The sequence below is a fragment of the Alexandromys fortis genome, unplaced genomic scaffold (assembly GCF_014885135.2).
Source record: "Alexandromys fortis isolate MF-2015 unplaced genomic scaffold, M_Fortis_MF-2015_v1.1 scaffold_348, whole genome shotgun sequence".
Classification (NCBI taxonomy): Eukaryota; Metazoa; Chordata; class Mammalia; order Rodentia; family Cricetidae; genus Alexandromys; species Alexandromys fortis.
In genome coordinates, this window is record NW_026068223.1 from 306,811 (window position 1) to 326,955 (window position 20,145).

A 20,145-nucleotide genomic window follows, 5' to 3' on the forward strand; every position below is an offset into this window, starting at 1 on the left:
AGCAGACCAAATGCACTCAATAACAATAATAATTAAAGGGGCTGGGCATGGTGGTGCGTGCTTTTAATCCCAGCACTCAGGAGGCAGAGGCAAGCAGATCTCCTGTTCTACAGAGTGCGTTCCAGGACAGCCAGAACTACATAGTGAGACCCTGTCTCAAAATAATAATTGTGAGCTCCAGGACAAAGCTACAATAGTGAGACCCTAACTCAAATTTTATTATTATTATTATTATTATTATTATTATTATTATTATTATTATTATAGTGATCATAAATTTGGAGGGTGACATGGGAGTTGCTGGAGAGGGAATAGGAGACCCAGAAGTGATAAAGACACAGTACTTTCATATGAAGTTTTAAAATAATTGATAAAAAATTTTAAAGAGAGGGGGATAAAAGGCCTGGGGCCTTCCTACCTGCCGCCTCAGTGGGCCTTGCTTAAATCCATCCCTGAGGTCCTATGGGGACTGAGATCTACTGCCCCTTCCTCCCTTTGTGTTGAAAGAGGACAGAGGTCACACCAAGCCTGGCATCAAATCCTCATCCATGGAGCTTCCCCATACCTGTGATGTAATGAACATGAGATTCACAGGAAGCTTCAGGGTCACGGGACCAGAGGCTTGGCTTTGCCCTAGCGTTCTCGGGCTCTGAGGGCGTGGGGCAGGCATAGACCATGCTTCCTTGGGTAACCAGAGAGATTGCACCAGCTGAGCTCAGGCCACTCTGGGCTCACTCTGGCATCTGAGGGACGTGGCCAACAATGCCACCCACACAGAGTACACTAAATGAAGCTGCATCCCCACTCCCTCTACTCTAGGAACCCTCCAAACTACCCAAACGAGCCTCCTCCTGCAAATCAGACCTTCAGAGACCCTGTCACCTTATCGGCAATGTTTTCTGGCCTTCTAGCAAGCTGGCTGGGGTGTAGCATTCACTACACAACCTGCAGTATTAGATTGAAGAGATGACCTGTGCATGTGTGACACCAGGACACGTGGCCTTGTGTGCCCAGCAAGCCCCCTGCCGCTGAGTATGTGTGACACCAGGACACGTGGCCTTGTGTGCCCAGCAAGCCCCCTGCCGCTGAGTTTAGCCTGCTTGATTCCTCTTTTCCCTTGACTTTGAGACAGAGTCTCATTCCGTTGTCTAAACTGACCTTGAACTCATTCTGCAACCCAGGCAGGTTTTAAATTTGGCAAGTATCCAGCCTCAGAATCTGGAGTAGCTTGGATTATGGACCTGGCAAAAGGTAATCCTTGATAAAAACATGGGAGACCTTCTAAAAAACCCCAGTGGCAAATGTGAGGTCATTTTAAAGACCCCAGAAAGATGGCTCAACAGGTAGAGTCTGGTAGAGAAACAGACATTAAATAGGTAACTAGACAGATCTTGAAGTACAGGATTGTCCCCAAACCTGACCATTTGAGTTCAGTTCTCAGAATCCACACGGGGAGAAGAGAACTGACTCCCACAAGTCGCCCTCCCATCTCCACAAGTGCACACGTTCACACATACATATATACACATTCACATACATACATACATACATATACACATAGTCACACATACATACATATATACACATTCACACATACATATATACATATAAACAGTCACACATACATACATATACACATAGTCACACATACATACATATATACACATGCACACATATATACATACTATACAAATATTTACACATACATACATATACACATATACACAGTCACACGTACATACACATCACATATACACACACATACATTCACACACACACACTCACACATACACACTCACACACACCTTCACACATACACATACATAATTCACACATATACACACTCACACACACACATACACACACTAATACATACATTCATACATACACTAACTCATACACACATACACAAACTCACACAAATACATGCATATTCACACACATATACACATACATGCACATAAGCATACACACATTCACACATACATTTACACATACACACATACAAAAATTAACTTCCTTTTAATGACCAGGTAGTGCCCAAGATCCATGTGGCGGGATAAGTTGGGGATGGCAGGAGACAACTGGAAAGAGGCGAGATCTGTAGGTGTGAGAAGGGAGCAAGAGAGGGTAACGGGGGTGAAGTGACCAGAATCTGTTATATACATGCAGGAGAGGGTCAGAAAGAGAGATTAAGAGAGGATCATACAGGCACCGTGTTTGGGGGTGCAGGCGGTGAAGAGAAAGCCCCTAGTCCGACAACAAAATGGAAAGTGGCTAGGATCATGAGGCTGGGCCTTCCCGCTCAGCACAGCCCAGCAGTGCAAACACACACAGGCACTGTGACCTCTTCCTCTGCCTCCCTTCTCCGGGGCAACTGTGAGAGATGGGGTTGGTTTGCTGTTGTGTTGTTGTTGTTGCTATTGTTGTGTTGTTGTTGTTGTTTTCCCAGTCATCATGGATTTATTCAGCAAACATGGCTAGGCACCTACTGTGTGCCAAGCCCTGTGATGAGAATTTAGCTAAGAACCAAGCCCAGCCTTAGTACCAGGATATTCAAGAGTCTAATGGAGAAACGGGCACTAGATAGTTAACGAAACAAGTCTTTAAGAACAGTTATGATATAAAGAGGAAAGAACGGAACATGGAAAAGGCCAGGTCATCCCTGGTTTTCCTGAACTGAGCGAGGAACACTGCATCTCAGAGCCTTTGTCCTTTCACATCCCCTTGCTAGATGGTGCCTCCCAGGACCACGCAGCTTGCTCCCTTGCCACCTTCAGCGCAATCTTGCAGAGAGGAAACCTACAGAATAAAGGCACAGCGAGAACAATGAGTTTGCTAAAGACCACACAGCTTATGAGTATCAGAGCCAGGAATCTGTTCCTGAGTAGCAGGGTCCCCAGGTCTTTGCACCTCCACCCAAACAGTGCTCCTCTCAGGCCCCCAGTGATGTCAGTGTTGAAGGAGACTTTAGTCAACAGAAGACCAGAGAGGTAGGACTACCTAACCTAAGACCACACAGTAGATCCAAAACTGAAATCCCATCTCAACACATACCGATACTGTCAACACTCATGAAACACACGGCATGTTTGTGACACCGGGCTGGACCAGGTCAAGTAAAGATTAACAAAGGTCTCTGCCCTACAGGCCCTTGCAGTCTGGTAAAGGAAAGAGTGGGTGGGGAGGGACCCTATGTAGAACTAGCATGTGCAATGGCGTACAGAGTGCCACCGAGGCAAGTGTGGGCCAGAGGACAGTGCCTGGAGTCTTCCCTGAAGCAGCAGGTCAGGGTCCTGCTCCTGACCCAGCCCAGGAAACCCAGGTCCTCTCCGGGATCACAGATGCTCAGAGCAGAGGCACAGGAGTGGAGACTGAACTGACCCCGGTTGGAAGCTGGAACACACTCACTCAGGCTCCCTGTCCCTCCGTGACTGGTTTCTGTTTGAGGGAACCCAACAGGAAAGCCTCTCCATCCTACCTTCCCTTGAGCAACTCCCTCTACCCATCCTGGACAGTACAGCGACTTCCCCTTGACTCGGTCACCATGGAACCTTCCTTCATTCTTTGACTTTTGCAGCTGAGAAATGAACCAAATTTTAACCTTGGCTATCCTAATTCTCCCAAGCAACCATCATTTGCATCTGCCTAGTGCCGTCATGTCCCTGCTTCGGTCACTGAGGACTTGTAGGGTGTCTTTACGTGCCCCTGCTGCTGCTGCTGCTGCTGCTGCTGCTGCTGCTGCTGCTGCTGCTGCTGCTGCTGCTGCTGCTGTTGTGTGGGTTGTTGTTTTGAGGTAGGGTATCTTTTGTAGCCAAGCCTTGAACTCCAGACACCTCTCCTTCTGCCTCCCACGTACCGGGACGACTGGTCTACCCTAGCTCACCAGCCCCTTGAATGGAACTCAAGCCAGTTCACTTTTCTCCTCTCCAGACTATAAAAAATTACATCCTACAAACCTCACTTCAAGGAGTTCATTCTAATTTTTTAATTAATATGCACATGGGACTTAATTATTAATATGTAACAGATCTGTCTGTGGTCCTGTGGCCTCCTTCAGAAAACATACATTTGTGTTGTTGCTACCGCTACATGGGCACCAGAGGATTCCAAGATTGCCCAAGGTGAGGTCCAGGCAGGAGGTGGTAACCACACCCTGGCCAGCAGTGCCTGGCTATGAAGAGCTCTGGTCCTCTTCTTAAACCTAACCCTGTGCCAAGACCCAGAGATGCAGTCAGTTTAGAAGGAGAGTCACGGGGCCCATGTACCTCTTCCCAGTGTGGCCACGTTACTGGTTTGTTTAGTTGACTGAGGGCAGGTGCAGGTGACTAACTAACCAGCTTCCTGGGGCTGTCACCCCAGGCTCTGACCTGTAACCGTGCGCTGTGCTTCCCCGTTTCTAGCAGTCTTGGTGATGACATCCTCTCGGTGACATTATAGACAGTAGCCCACTCTTCCTCTGCCCTAGGCTGGGCAGTACAGCTGGCCCTGTCTGCCCCAGCTCCTCTCCTGCAGGACTGAGGACAGGGAGCCATGCTTTCTTCACTGAGCTACCACAGGGGAATGCTGGCACTCTCTGGGGAATGGGCTTATTGCAACCAGGAATGGGTATGCCTCAGGGAGCCACTCTGAGGTCTACACTGTCCCTTCCTGGACAGAGAAAGGCCCCAAACCAAGGAGGGGAGCACTCCCAAGACAGAAGCTTCAAGAAGAGGTTTGCAAAACTCCTCTTGGAAGTAGGTCAATGTCTTGGGTTCTGAGGGACAGTGGAGGTGAGAGCTGACACCCAAGTTTACGTTGATAACTACCCATTTGCAAACATGTCATGGGTCACCCTCTTCCATGTCTTCATCCTCTGCTCCAGAGGAAACAAGATTATCCTCTCTACAGATACAGAAAACCAGAACATTTTTCCAAGAGACCCAAGGTAAGGATCTTCCAAACTCAGTCCAGAAAGACTTCCCAGATACCTTCTCTGACACAGTGTGGCTGCCTGTGTGCATCCTGAGGTCAGGGCTGGGGAAGAAGGCCCAGGGAGAAGGTGCAGCTCTCCTCAGCCACAAGGGGCCCAGCAGCACAGCAGAAGCAAGCTCCAGTTGCAAGCCTGGTTCCCCTCGCTCTCCATCCCTCCGGGAGGGGACAGATGGCTCCTTCCCAGCATTTGCCATTTCCCTCTCTTCTTTTCCTTTTTGTTTTTTGTGTTTTGATTGTTGAGGTCTGGGGAGCCAGCCTGGAACGGCTCAGGTGCTGTGCAAACACTGTGCACCCATGCTGTGCCCTCAGCCCACCTTTTCGCTTTTATTTTGAGTCAAGGTCTTCCTAAGCTTCCGAGACTTGCCTTTGAGCTCACTCAGTACGTCTGCCTCTGCTTCTCCTATAGCTGGAACCGCAGGGATGGTCGCCTTTGCTATGTGAATGTATCCACTGTGGCTGACTGCAGGCTATTGTGGTGATTATCACTGAAGACAGACGTGGGAAACGAGGCTACAGTTTGTGTTCCTGTTTGTTCCAGCACACACACACACACACACACACACACACACGGGGTGAGGGGGGTGAGTGCCCCCGGGCTGGGAGGCATCACATGTTCCTAGACATAACCTAGCGGCCACTGAGAGATAAAGAAGGAACTGTGCTCAGACCACAAGACTTGAGCTGAGAGCCCAGACTTGCCCGTGTGGGCCCAGCCCCCAGCACCGCCCTGGTGACCCAGTCAGGTTCTGCCGGCTGGGCTGCAGGTGCTAGCAACAACTCTAGCCCAGTAAATATTATGAGGCATATAACCAGGCACAGCTCCTAAGACAGCCAGGCTGCTTCTGGGGAAAACTCCCCAGTGCTCCTGAACCTGGAAGTGGCCAGGATGGCCAGGGGAGTGCCACATCTCCATGGAACAGATCCCAGGTTCCACCAGATCACCAGCCTTCCCCTTGAGCCATGCAGAGGGTCCTGTCTTGCCATGAAGTTGGGGCAGATTCTACCCTGTCTGCAAGGAACAGTCTGAGAGAGGGATATTTTCAAACTACACAAGGCAGCCCACAGTCCACTAACGGATGCCCGTTAAGTGTCTCCACCAGCTCTGAAGAATGAAGAAGGCCTGGCAGCCAGTGAGGGCAATAGCACACTATGGCATGCTGAAGTACATATGGATAAGTTAACCTAGAACTGTGATGTAAATGGATTTATTACTCAATTCATTGTCTCAGAAAAGCTTAGGAAACTCTCTGACAGAAGTCCATACCCCTGACACACACAAACCCTAGAAAATACGAGCTGAGTCAAGTGTTCTGGCACACACCTGTGATCCCAACACTTAGGAAGCTGCCACAGACAGCTGACAGACAGAGGCAGACTGTGGCCCAAAGTCAGCTTGAGCTACATGAGAGCAGTGTTTGATGTCAGGTCTAGGGTAAAGGTCTAGGGGTTAGCTCCTCTGGTACGCTATTGGTCTGGCAAGCACAAGGTCTTTGGTTCAGTCCCTAGCATTACACAAGGTACCACATGCCACACACGGTACCACAAGCCACACACGGTACCACACGCTATACATGGTACCACACACCACACATGGTACCACACACCACACACAGTACCACACGCCACACACGGTAACACACGCCACACATGGTACCACACACCACACACAGTACCACACGCCACACACGGTAACACACGCCACACATGGTACCACACACCTGGAACCCCCGGTGGAGGTGGAGACAAGGTCATCCTCAGCTACATAGTTTGAGGGCAGCCTGGGCTATATGAGTCTGTCTCAAAAATAAAAAGTTTAAAAATAAGTTTCAGTAAAGCCTGGTGTGGTTGTGCATGCCTTTGATCCTGGCACTTAGGAGACAGAGGCAAGCAGATCTCTGTGAGTTCAAGACCAGCTTGGTCTACATAATGAGTTCCAGGTAAGTTAGGACTACAGATTGAGACTCAGTCTCAGAGAGAGAGAGAGAGAAGCAGAGACACAGAGAGAGAGAGAGAGAAACAGACACAGAGACAGAGAAAACAAGGCGAAAGAGAGAAGAAGGTTTGGAGAGGACAGAGGCTGAGGCATCTCTCCCAAACTGCCCTGAAATTAGGAAATAGCCTTAATTTTTTTTTGGTGTTGCAGGACAAGGTTTCTCTGTGGCTTTGGAGCCTGACCTAGAACTAGCTCTGACCTAGAACTAGTTTGAGACCAGGCTGGTCTCAAACTCACAGAGATCCACCTGCCTCTACCTCCCGAGTGCTGGGATTAAAGGCATGCACCACCACTGCCCTGCCTGAAATAACCTTAATTTCTTAACTAACCCCTAACCCACTCAGTTCCCCAAAGGAAAAACATGAGCTCTTCCTCCAGTCACCCTGAGCTGAGTCACATCTACATGAGGTCAAGGCACAGGCAGCATGTTCAGAGGAAGACCTCAGGACTAGAGCAACAGACAGCAGCTTCCTGGACCTAGGGCCTGTCTATGACCACCCAGAATCTGGTGTTTGGGAATATGGACCAAAATGGCATATAACTAAAGAAGATCTGGCAGCAAACACATGCAGAGAGCCCAGCTTGTGCTGGTGGAAATGGCAGAGCAGGGAGACCCATCGGATGGTCCTACACAGTGTCCTTGTTTCATTGCAAAGCAAAAGGAGGCCCAGAGAGGGAATCAACTACCTAAGGTCACATAGCAAGATTCAGACAAGCACTTAATAGACCGGCACTCCTTCATCAAGGGACCCTCATCACACTGTCACCCACCACCTCAAACCTAAGCGCTGTGTTGGGTGCTTCAGATGCAATGACCTAGGGAAGAATGACCTACTGTTCCAGCAGCAGTGGGGACAGTGCTAGGAGCTCACCGGCTCACACCACCTTCTACGCATTCAGGAAGCTCTCCTCTCCAACCTCAATCCTTCCTGCTGCAACATTAGCCTGGTTCCTTGCAGTCTTGGAGGCCTTTGCTTGCTTGCTTGCCCGCCCAGCCTGTACTGCCCTGGCTCTCTCCCAGCTCCTGAGTAGCTAGACCATTGCTGCATGACCTTGCCTGCTACAGTGCCATGAAAGCTCCAGGGGCTAAACCAGCTTAAGCTTGTGGGCAGTGGGGGGAGGGGGAAGGCATGACTGCTGAAGGATGAAGTTGGTGGAGGAACTGAAGGGACAGGAAGATCCCACCCAGTGCCTGACTTTTAAAATCTAGACATGTCAGTTCAAATGTGGATGGGGGTATCTAAGCCTGAGGTACTTCCTATCCTAGACACAAATAATACAAGCAGATTGTTGATTTTTTTAAACAACAGACAATAAAATAACTCTTGAAAAAAATACAGAACAGGAGATATGATTCATTGGGTAAAAAGCTTGCCGTCAAGCCTAAAGACCCGAGTTCGACCGCAGGACCCATGGTAGAGGGTGAGACCTGAGTTCCTTAAGTTATCCTCTGACCTCCACATGTAGATGCCCACACACATACATAAAACATATGTAAATAAATAAATTTAATAAACTTTTAAATAATGTTAGGAAAATTAAAACAAAACTCTTTCAAAACTTTGGTCCCCTGGAAGCCACTAGAACAGCATCCTTGACTCACAGCCTGTTGTCTTTATACTCACTGCAGGCCAGATGCTGTTCCAGCACTGAACACAGCAACTGGGAATCCAGGCCTGGGCTAAGGCCACAGCTAAGTAGTAGAGTGCTTACCCCGCATGTTCCAGACCCTGGATGTAAATAAGGAAAAGAAGAAAAAAAGAGAAAAGGAAAGATAGCCAGCGTTGGTCTTCCATGTTACAATCATGTCTGTGACCTGTGTTTACGTGTGTTCGTATCTGTATATTCTTCATACGTCAAGAGTGGCATCACGTCCCGTACAGAGGAAGCATCATTTATAACTGTCTATATGGTTTGTTTTAGTTTGGTTTGCTTTGGTTTTTCAAGACAAGATTTCTCTGTAGCTTTGGAGCCTGTCCTGGAACTAGCTCTTGTAGACCAGACTGGCCTCGAACTCACGGACATTCACCTGCCTTTGCCTCCCAAGTGCTGGAATTAAAGGTGTGCTACACCAACACCCGGCACATATGTGTTTTTATAGTGAGACCACACAATACACAAATATTCCAACAGGCTTCCCCATCTGTGCACAACTGAGTGTTCTCTTACACAGCTTCTCACACACGCATACACACACGAGGGAGCCAGTGGAGGGAGCAATGTAGCAAAGTCCAGACAGTGCCCAGGCTTTCCCAGGACAGACTCATTCCCAGCATTCCGGGCAGGAGCAAGATTCTCCCACACTCGACTCCCCCTGCAGGTAGCCCAGGTTCCTGCAGCCTGAACTGTACTGGAAACCTAAAGGAAGGCTACCCGGGAACGAGACTTCCCAGAAGTCCCTTCTCACCACCACCTCCTGGGTGCGGGGTGCCCGATGCTGGAATAAATCATCTAATATGGAGGAGCCTCCGAGAGCTGGTGAATCGCGGCCTTTTTCAGGACTTAAATGTCACAGATGGTCCCCAGAAAAGTCACAAAACTTAGTTGGGAAGCTGAAGCCTGAGTCAAAGAAAGAGCTAGGTAAGGTCAGGAAAACAGGTTCCCGTGGGCTGAGAAGGAGTGAATGTGGGATCTCAGAAAAGAGACTTAGTCTCCCTAAGCACCCCATCTATGATCAGGGAATAAGAACTCCTACTTCTCATAGGAGCGCTATCCAAACCAAAGGCGGCACCAGCTGTTGCTTTTGTCAGGATTAACATCAACCCTCACCCCCACCCAGGCCCTCTCACCTTCCAGGCCTGAACTGTTGGATACTGGCCTTCCTGAGTCGACTCCTGCTCTGACAGTGCTTGGGAGTAGTAAGACATGAGTGTGAACATGCAAAGAGATCATGTATGACCAGGTAGAACTGCCCATGTGTGCTCACAAGAGCACAAATGAAAGGGTAGTCATACACGGTGGTACATGCCTGAAATAGGGAGGCTAAAACAAGAGGACAAAACCTGGGCAAACCCAGACTGTCTCCAGAAAAAACAAGATACCCTGCGTGTATGGAACAAGTGTGTTGAAGAGTGGGGGAAGCAGAGCCTTCGTGAATGAGCGCCAAGGGTGTGCGTGTGTGCCGATGTGTAAGGAGTGTGAGAGCGATGCAGCGTGCCAGAGCCAGGTGCTATGAATGTGTTAGAGATGGTTGCTGAGGTTGCATGTAAACGCCCATGTCCCCACATATCCCAGACACACAGCACTTGGCATGGGGGCTTCGTCGCTGACAGTACTGCCCGGTGCTGTAGGACCGACAGACTCTGGCTTGACTTTTTTCTCTTCCTAAGCTTTGAGGTTTTCTAAAGAAAAGCCAGCTCCACCCTGCCCAGCCTCACACCTCCTTCTGATCGAAACTGGAAAGAGACCAAAGCCAGGCTGCATGGGATGCTCCCTCTGGGCCAGACCTGTAGGCTGGTGTCGTTTCCCCACCCCTGTTCCTCTGAAGAGCTAACTGAGAACTTCAATTCCCTCTAAACCGGGAAAGCCTCTCAAACTGCCTGCTCAGGTGCACTCATTGCCATGGGCCACCCGCAGGGCTCTTCAGAGCCCAAGACCATCTCCTTTCAGGGCCAGAGCTCTGCTCCACCCATATCTCTCCAGAAGCATAATCAGGAAAGGACTAAGGGAGGGGCTCTCAAGGAGGAAGGGCACTCAGAGGACAGGGGGGCTGGATAGGGGGTGCTTCCTTCATGGCCTCTCTTCCAGGAAGTCACCTCTTGTGGTTGATACCATGCACAAAGATTACCATTTAATGAGAAAACTAGTTTCTGCCATGTGACACCACTGGCTAGCCTCATTTTATAGCTGAGAAAACTAAGGTTCAGCCAACCTAAAGAACTCATCCTAGATAGCACAACCAAAGGTGGCAGAACTGGAGTTTATAGTTGTCTGTAATGCCTCTTTCAAATCCTGTGTCTGTCTGCTCTCTGACTGGCATCAACACCCCTGCTCTTCTCCCAGCTCTAGGGGTGAGGGGAGCCCAAAGAGAGAGACACGCTCACAGCAGATGGAATACCTGGGGGCTGGTGGTCAGAGGGACACATAATGACCTCAGAGAGAAAGGGAGATGCGTAAATAGAGGAGAGAGATGAGGAGGCTGAGATCTGGTCACCTCCATGGGGAGGGTGGGTGTGGGAGCTTGTGCAACGCAGTGCAAAGAGGATGGAACTGCAGGTCTTCGCCTAAACCCCTCAGTTCAAGTCAAGCTGCAATGTCTCTGCCCCCTAAGCCTGGGCCTTCCTCCCCACAGCTACCCCCGAGCAGGAGTCTAAGGCCCTTAGAGACCCAAGCACTGGGTATCATCCTGCCATCCATGAATTCCAGTCCAAGAATGTACCAGGTTCTGTTTGTCAAACTCCCTGACACCAGAAACAGAGAGGCTGGGGGACCTCCAAGGGATTCAGTGACCAAAGGAGTGGTGGAGGGAAGGAGGGCCTGGGCAGGCATGGCAGAAGAAATAGCAGAAGCCAGTAAATGGGGAACGCTAGGATGGGATTAAGGGGCTGAAGATGGGCTCCTCACTGAGGCCACGCTAGAGCAGAGTGTACTAAGGAGAGGGTCCCATCCAGCTGTAAGGAAAAAGCAATGTCAACATCCGCCATGCCTTTCTTCCTCCATGGGCAGGGATCATTTCGAATGTCACCTGCAGCCCCCAGGCTTCTTAAAGACAAGTCAGTGATGAGCTAGATAGGAAAATTCCAGTCAACGTTCCCTCCCTGTTTCTCCCTTGCCACAAAAAAATAAAAAAAAAAAGAAGTCACTGATGCAGCAAGAGCTAGAGGTTGAACAGGTGAGCGTATGTATCCATGAGACAATGGAGTCCATAAGCCGTGAGAGGAGGTCCAGGAGGTCCAGGGGTTCTCAATACCTTTTCACCAGAGACCAGAGCCTCTTTCTTAGTCTCTCAGGAAGGCCATGAGGGAAGAGAAGTGTTGCTTGCTGTATTAGTACCAAATTTGCCTCTGCTTTAATAGAGAGCTGGAGAAAACAGAAACATTTATGGGAGCCAGATGGAAAATGAGGACAATAGCCCCTGCCTGAGTTATGGTGCCGATTAAGGGAGGTATTGAGCATTTAGCCTGCACTGTAAGGGAAGAGTCGGGCACCTCTCCCCACCCAGGGCTACAGAGGATGCCTGCCTGAGCAGACTGGCAGGTGCTAGCCAGGCGGTCCAGCCATTCTCGTTTGCATATCAATTGCTTGCGCTCTTTCTAGTCACCAACATCTGTCTCTCCTGTCACTACAGAGCCCAAATTCCCTGTCCCTGCCTTTATGCCATTTCCTGGACTCCTGATAGCTGGAGGACCCGGGAAGAAGGAAAGAGTTCAAATTGGGGGACAGCGGGTCGGAGATATGACCCAAAGTCTGAAGAAGCTATGGACTTCTGCCGTCCGTGGAAAGCTAGCTTAGGGCGACCCCTACAGGACAATCCCAGAATGCAAGGAGATTGAGAAAAGTGAGCCTGGCTCCTCCCCTCTCCGCACTCCCAGACTGTAACTCTGCCTCGTACCAAGGATCCCAATAGATTCTGAGTCAGCCCAGAAGTTTACATTTCTCCCCTTCACTAAGTAACCAAGACCAAGTGAGTCAGCATGGTCTTACCAAAAAGCAGCACAAGAGTATATGGGAACGTTGGGCTATAAGCGCCATCATTAAGTATCCAACATGGGTGCCAGAGCCCACCTTAGGCTCACGTGGCCACCCAGAGGACCAGAGTAGAAAGATTTGTGGCTCCACCTTGGGAAGAGTTTGGGGAGCAGAGGGGGTGAGAAAGTAATAGGGAGAGATCCTCCCACGGCAGAACACGGCGACCCTACAAAGTTCCCGCCGGTGAGGCCCACCCCACAGGGGAGAAAGCCGGACAGATGGGACGAAAGCCCAGGCAGGGAAGAGCTCCTCCCAGCGGCAAAGGATGGGGGGCGTGTGACCTGGGAGGACTCCCTCTTCTTTCCCACCCAGAGTCAGTTTCTGCCTCTGCAGTTCAGGTGGGAAGGAAACACCCAGAGAAATGCAGCCACAGCAATACTGGACTAGGAGGGGAGGAAATGCCAAAAATGCTCTGAGCCTGCACTTGGCTTGTTGACATACACAGAGGATCTGCCTTTGCCGTGGGCTCCTCCACCTGCACCCTTGCCTGCCTGAGCCCCGGCTGGCGTGTGAATGGGGGCACTGGAGAGGGCAGGGCAGAAGGGTGTGTGCGTGAACAAGTGAAGTCATTCTCTCTGGGTGGTTCCTCTTAATTAGTGCCCTGAAAAACTCCCAGGCAGCAAAATCGAGTCCTGCCAACTGGGAGCCCCACCCTTCTGGCTCATCCAAGTCCTAGGGACAAAGGGGGGGGGGGTAGAAAATCTGAAGGCAAAAGAGAAAAGGGCCTGCTGAGGGCCCAAATATTGAAAAAAAAAAAAAAAGCCTTCTTAGCCCTCCATAGACCCTTCAGTAGGAGGGGGCAGGATGCAGAGGCTGGGAGAGCTTGTCTGAGAAGTTTGAGAGCAGGAGAGTGGAGTGATCTCCATGTCCCAGAGCTCCAGGAGTGCAGGCCTGGAAAATGACTAGTGAACAGTCCTGGAGGTTACCCTGAGGATAGGACGTCAAAGACCAGACACGGAAAGGCTTCTGAGCGCCATCTGTTCCTTCCGCCTTTGTCCAACTTTCTAAGCAAAAAGTCATCTGGTTCCTCCTGGCCAACCCCAGAGTCTGACAGAGGGCTGGAAGCAGTGGGGTTCTCTGTGGAGGGCACAGACAAGCATTGTCCCCTTCTTCAAGACCCCTAGCCATACAGACTAGGCACCCTTTGGCTTGTCACCTCTCCCTCAAAACCCTTTCCCAGGGTGACTCTTACCAAACTTCCTAGGACCTGTGTGTCCTGTCACTGGTATGAGCACTCCATCGGGGACCTGACATCCGTTCCCCCACCAAGTGTAGAGAACAAAGCCTGAGTCCTTCTGGACCTCACCTCCCTCCCAGACCCTGGCAGGAGTCAGACCACAGATCTGCTCACAGAAAAACGGCCAGGCACTGGGAGAGAGCAGACACATTCAGGACTTTTCTAGCCACAAGGATAGGAAACCTGCTCTGAATCACAGCCTGACTCCTAAGAGTCACTGTGTGACATCAGATGTGGGGTTCATCCTTGTAGGTCTAGATTCGGTGAGGTGGGTGCAGGTCAGACAGACATGGGTGCTCAGCGGAGAAGCCAGATGAGCGCAATAGTGAAATGCTAACTGGAAGGCCAGGCCGTCGTGGCCTGAGTTCTCAGCAGAGCCGGATCAATCCAGGCCCAGGCATGGGGCTTCTTCCTAGTGCTCGCGCTCTCGCTCTCTGTCTGTCTGTCTGTCTGTCTGTCTCTCTCTCTCTCTCTCTCTCTCTCTCTCTCTCTCTCTCTCTGTGTGTGTGTGTGTGTGTGTGTGTGTGTGTGTGTGTCCTCTAAAGAACAATCTTCAGATTCCTGCAGCTCCAAGGCTGGGGACAGGGACCACAAGGCAGAGCGGACTGGGGCTACCCGGCAACCGTGCATGCGGGGCCCAAAGTTCTCTCTGTCTCCTTCGAGCTGAAGAGAGCTGAGCAGCCAAGTGCTCAGAGCCAAACCCTGCAACCCAGGACTGGCCAGGAAGAAACACATCTGTAGACCAGCAAACCTACCCAGAAAGCCTTCAGGCCCTGCCAGTAGGGTATAGATTGGGGGGAGGGGTGCACCTTACGGCTCAGTTGTTGCAAGAGGGTGTGGTCTGATTTTAGGCAACAGTGGAAAAAAGATGGGGTGACTGGTGTTGGGGACAGAGGAGGGTGTGTTAGAAAATGAAGGCGTCCTGACCCTGGGGCTGAGTGGGAGCTGCACACAACAGGCACCGCCCTGACGCGGAGGCCTCCTGCCCCACCCAGCTGCCTGCTGGTTCCCATCACACCCTGGACAGTAAAACCTGATTTTATGGTTCCTGTGGGGGTTGCTGCTTTCCTGGTTGGGGGGGGGGGTTGTTGTGTCTGTAGATGGGCACAAATACACTTGTGTTAGTGTGTATCTGAACATGTATCCACGTCTAAGTTTTTGAGTGGACGAATGCCCTGTGTGTTTCTGGGGCTGTATCTGTGTGACAGAGAAGCAAACCTACCATTTCTGGAGGATTTGTCAATTCCTAGACTTTCTATCTCCACAGCAAACTATCCTAAGAAAGGACTTCCGGCTGGTCATCCTGGGCTTGTACACGGTAGATGGCAATCCAGGCCTACCTTCTAAACTTGTCTGGGTTTCTTTGAAGCTGCATTGTGCTGACGCCAAGTCCCAAAAGGTCGGCAAACAGCTGGGGTCACCAAAGTCTTAGGATTATGACCTTCCTAGTGCGGTGCTCTTCTGAAGCAGAAAGTAGTCGGTGCTGTGACTGACGGTGCTGTGACTGACGCGGAAGAAAGAACTTTGGCCATGAGACCGCAACAGGAAGTGCCAGGGTTCAACCCCACAGCAAACAAGGGAGTCTGTATCCTTTGAGAAGGCACTGGGCAACCCCATGTCGCTACCTGGGAAGAGCCCGGAGGGGCGCAGTAAGAAAACAGAGCCCCCTCCCCACTATATGCGCCTCCTACGGATGTGGGATGGCCCTAACAAGCCGGTGGCATGGCGGGAATGATCTACAGAAACTGCCCCCACCTCACCTCCTGAGCCCAGAGCTTCCCTGGGGAGGCAGAGGTCGTGGAATCTGCAGGTCGCCAGGGTCGGGGAGAGGGGACCTGAGAACCGGATGCAGCGGGCCACTGGCGGGGGGGGGGGGGGGGGGGGGGGGGGGGGGGGGGGGGGGNCCCACGGCCGCCGGGGCCAGGCGGCGCCACCGCGCCGGATCCACGATGACTCACCCGCCACCGCACCCCTCTGGCCCTATGCCGTGCCTCTTCCCACCCAGGCCCTCCCCGCTAAGCCGGGCCAGCCTGAGTCAGCAGGGAGCCGCCCAGGGATGGTGGGGGTGCGGAACTAGCCCTCTGGGACAGTTTGCCCACTGGGGGACGGGGAGAGCAGAGTCTAACATCTGGGGGTGGGGGTTCCAGTGTCTATGCAGTGAATGAAGGAGCTTCTGTTCCCTTGAAATGGGAGATGTGAGGGTGCTTGTACAAAAGGAATTCTGTCTGCTTCCTTGAGGTTTGCAGCCTTACTTTGGCAAGCCTAGATGACAGACTGGATATTCCTTTGTGGTCACTCGATGGCTACTGTTTTCAGATCTTTTCTGCACCCTCTACCACCACCCCAGTTTTCTGCCTGGCTCAGGAATTCTTTGAGGAATTTTGCTCTAATTCTACATCTCTCCAGGTGGCCAGGGCTCTTGTGGGTCAAGCCAGATTATATACCATAGCCCAGACTCAAGGTGCCATCTCCAGCTCCACGCTCTTGGTAGAGTCTCAAAGCACAACCGTAGGAGGTAACTTAAAAAGGAAAAAAAACATGTTTCCTGAATGTTTTGTGGAAGAATGGATGAAGTATGAAATATATACATATTAGAGTACTACTCAGCAGTAAAAAACAATGACTTCTTGAATTTTGCATACAAATGGACGGAAATAGAAAACACTATCCTGAGTGAGGTAAGCCAGACCCAAAAAAAGGAACATGGGATGTACTCACTCATATTTGGTTTCTAGCCATAAATAAAGGACTAGAGAAGCTAAATAAGAAGGTGAACCCAAAGAAAAACATATAGGCATCCTTTTGATTTTGTTTTTTTTGTTTGTTTGTTTGTTTTGTTTTTCGAGACAGGGTTTCTCTGTAGCTTTGGAGCCTGTCCTGGAACTAGCTCTGTAGACCAGGCTGGTCTTGAACTCACAGAGATCCGCCTGCCTCTGCCTCCCGAGTGCTGGGATTAAAGGCGTGCGCCACCATCGCCCGGCTTAGGCATCCTTTTGAATATTAACCTTCATCAGGCGATGAAAGGAGACAGAGACAGAGACCCACACTGGAGCACCGGACTGAAATCTCAGGGTCCAGATCAGGAGCAGAAGGAGAGAGAGCACAAGCAAGGACCTCGAGGGGTGGGTGCACCCACACACTGAGACAATGGGGATGTTCTATCAGGAACTCACCAAGGCCAGCTGGACTGGGTCTGAAAAAGCATGGGCTAAAACCGGACCCGCTGAACATAGCAGACAATGAGGACTACTGAGAACTCAAGAACAATGGCAATGGGTTTTTGATCCTACTGCAAGTAATGGCTTTGTGGGAGCCTAGGCAGTTTGGATGCTCACCTTACTAGGCCTGGATGGAGGTGGGTGGTCCTTGGACTTCCCACAAGGCAGGGAACCCTGATTGCTCTTTGGGCTGACAAGGGAGGGGGACTTGATCGGGGAGGGGAAGGGAAATGGGAGGCGGTGGCGGAGAGGAGGCAGAAATCTTAAATAAATAAATAAATAAATAAATAAATAAATAAATAAATAAATAAGAAAAAAAAAAGAACGGGGGTTGACTCCAGTGGGGGAAAAAAGGAAAGAAACCCACAACTGCCCTGCAGTACTTTTGGAAGCATCCTACCTTCTGAATACAAGGAGCACCAGTCCCATTTCACAGAGGCCAAACTCAGGCAGAGAGGATGACTGTCCCAAACCACACCAGACAAGAAAAAGGAAAGTCTAATTTGAACCCAGAGCCCTCATATTCTACATCATAGACTCTTGCACTAGCTCCGGCTGCCTGGGTTCCTTGTTAGTGGTCACCTACGGCCACCGTAGCACACATCAGCAAACTTGGGCGACATCATGTCAACCTTACTCAGGTTTTTCCATCCTCCAGGCTGAATAGAGAACAGAAAGAAGCCACCTGTCAGCCTATGTGGGCTTGGGTGGGGGTGACAGGGTGTTCCCAATCTACAGGTAGGAAGGATATTTTGAGCTTAGCCTACACAGTATGTAAGGAGCTCATACAGACACACACACACTCACACACAGTGGCTACCACTGACCTCTGATCTCCATGTATCCCTGCACAAACACGGCATGTCACGTATTCACAGGAAAAAAAATCATTTTTATTATTTTTATTTATGTGTATGTGTGTGTAACACTAAATAAATATGTTTATAACTGTGATCTGTGTGACAGATCAGGACACTCAAAGAATTTAGCTGCACACAGAAATACAATGGATTTTTGAAAAACAAAACAGCACAATTGAGCTGCAAGCTACTTTTATGTTGGAACACTGTTTTTATATGAAAGAAGAATGAACAGAGCTGGGCATGGTGGCACACGTCTGTCACCCAAGCTCTTAGGAGGATGCGGTAAGGTGAGAGGATGGTGAGTTTGAGACTAGCCTGGTCCACAGGGTGACACACACAGATGTAGATACCTGTATAATATATACCAGCCCTCATGATGATCTCAGTGTTTAACCCAGTTTTCTACATCATATAACAAACTACAGCAGCATTCAGATGATCTGCCCAATTCTGAGCCAGTACTTTCCAGTGGCCAGCGCTGCTGCTACAAAATCCAGTGGGTGTAAAAGACAACTCACAGTGGCTAGGCCTGGTGGCAAAGGCCTATGGTCCCAGCTCTTCACGAGGCCGAGGCCAGAGGGCAGAGATCTGAAGATCCGTCTGAGCTAAAGAGTGAGTTCAAGGCCAGCCTGGGCAAGTCAGTGAAAAACAAAACTTTTCAGTGAAGAATCCAGCTCTGGACGTTGCTCAGGGCGGAGCACCTGCCTGCTGTCTGTATGGGAAGCTCTACATTCAACACCTAAAACCCAGCACAGATGAAAATGAGTAGAGCTGCTCCATGCAGGCCCACAGTTGTTTGTTGTCATCTCAAACACACACAGACCCAGCAAGAAGGTGGTGGAATATGAGGATAAATCAGTCCTGGGTCTGGCCAGACCCACTCAAACTTCAACCTAAAATCTCAAGCCCTCCGTTCTCCATATCACTCACAGGACAGGTCACAGCGAGCTATGGCTTCAGGCCTAACACCTGGGCTACTCGTGTGCATAAAGAGGGACACACAGGTACACGTACATACAGGCACGCATGCACACACACATGCATATATGCACACATGTGCACAGGAACACACATGCCTGTGGGAAAGACATCTGAACACTGACTCCCATGGATGTCTTCCCTGAACACAATATACAAAAGCCACACACAACATACAAAAGCCACATACAACATACAAAGGTCACACAGGTCTTTCAATAAATGCCACCCGGGCACGTGGCCTTCCCACAAACCTGCAGCCACGACACCTTACCAAGACCCATGGGTACATGGACTACAGAAACACACATGAATCAAACACATGTAATCACAGGCGTGTGCACAGGCTACAAATGTGACACATTTCACCCCAGCGCACAAGGAATCCCCACAGGATACACCACTGCTCCCACAACCTTCCATCTTGGTGAAAACAAAGCCCAGGCTTGCCCCATCACCTCTCTCCCCTCCCTGCTGGAGACAGGCCTGCCCTACCTGCCCCAGCCTGCTTGGGTGGGGCCCCACCTGCTCCCAGAAGCAGCTGCCAGCTCAGCACAGGGCAGGCGGCCCATGCTCCAGCACACTGCCAGCCCCACCCCCTCCTCTGCCTGCCACCTCAGCATCTGACTTAGGCCAGATGGGGCCGGCCCTTGTCAGCAGGCCAGCGGTGGGAGGAGGAAACAGGTCCTTGACAGCAGGGCTGGGGGCCTGAAGGAGAGGCCCTGCTAGCTAGGCTCCATGGGAAGGGGCCACTCGGCTCAGAACTCCCCCATAACTGGGGCCTTCCTTTTCTTCATATTAACCTCTCTCCACCAACACTGATCCCCATAGTCTCAAGTAACTTCCTGGGGACAGAAAGCAAACACACTAGAGCCATGCTAAGTCTACGAGGTGTTGTTCCAGAAGCAATGTACTCTCACAGCCCAGCTGCTGGACCAGGAGACAAGAGCAGAGACGGTGGTTGAAGCACAGAGCCCTGGGACCCTGAGTTTCTGTGGGACCTGCTAAGACCTGCTGCCCAAAAAGAGCTTGGCCTTAAAGAAATTCCAAGGATAACAAAAGTAAAAAACTAAGAAAAAAAACATAATTAAAGATGACTTGCTAGGCAAAATTAATCCCCACAACTACACATATACATACATACACACATATACATACACATATACACACATATACATACACATATACACACAT

At 50.4% G+C, this 20,145-nt stretch overlaps 1 long non-coding RNA gene across 2 annotated transcripts; it reads right to left on the bottom strand.

Moving 5' to 3' along the window:
- Window positions 1-246: 246 nt before the first annotated feature.
- On the bottom strand, window positions 247-15,747 carry LOC126493593 (uncharacterized). Of its 2 annotated transcripts, XR_007589837.1 has the most exons (4): window positions 15,653-15,747; window positions 15,233-15,396; window positions 8,593-8,697; window positions 247-2,802 (listed from the first exon to the last, which is right to left on the bottom strand). It is a non-coding gene; the product is annotated as an uncharacterized lncRNA (long non-coding RNA). The 2 variants fall into 2 exon arrangements; XR_007589836.1 differs by lacking the exon at window positions 8,593-8,697.
- Between the last annotated feature and the right edge of the window lie 4,398 nt (window positions 15,748-20,145).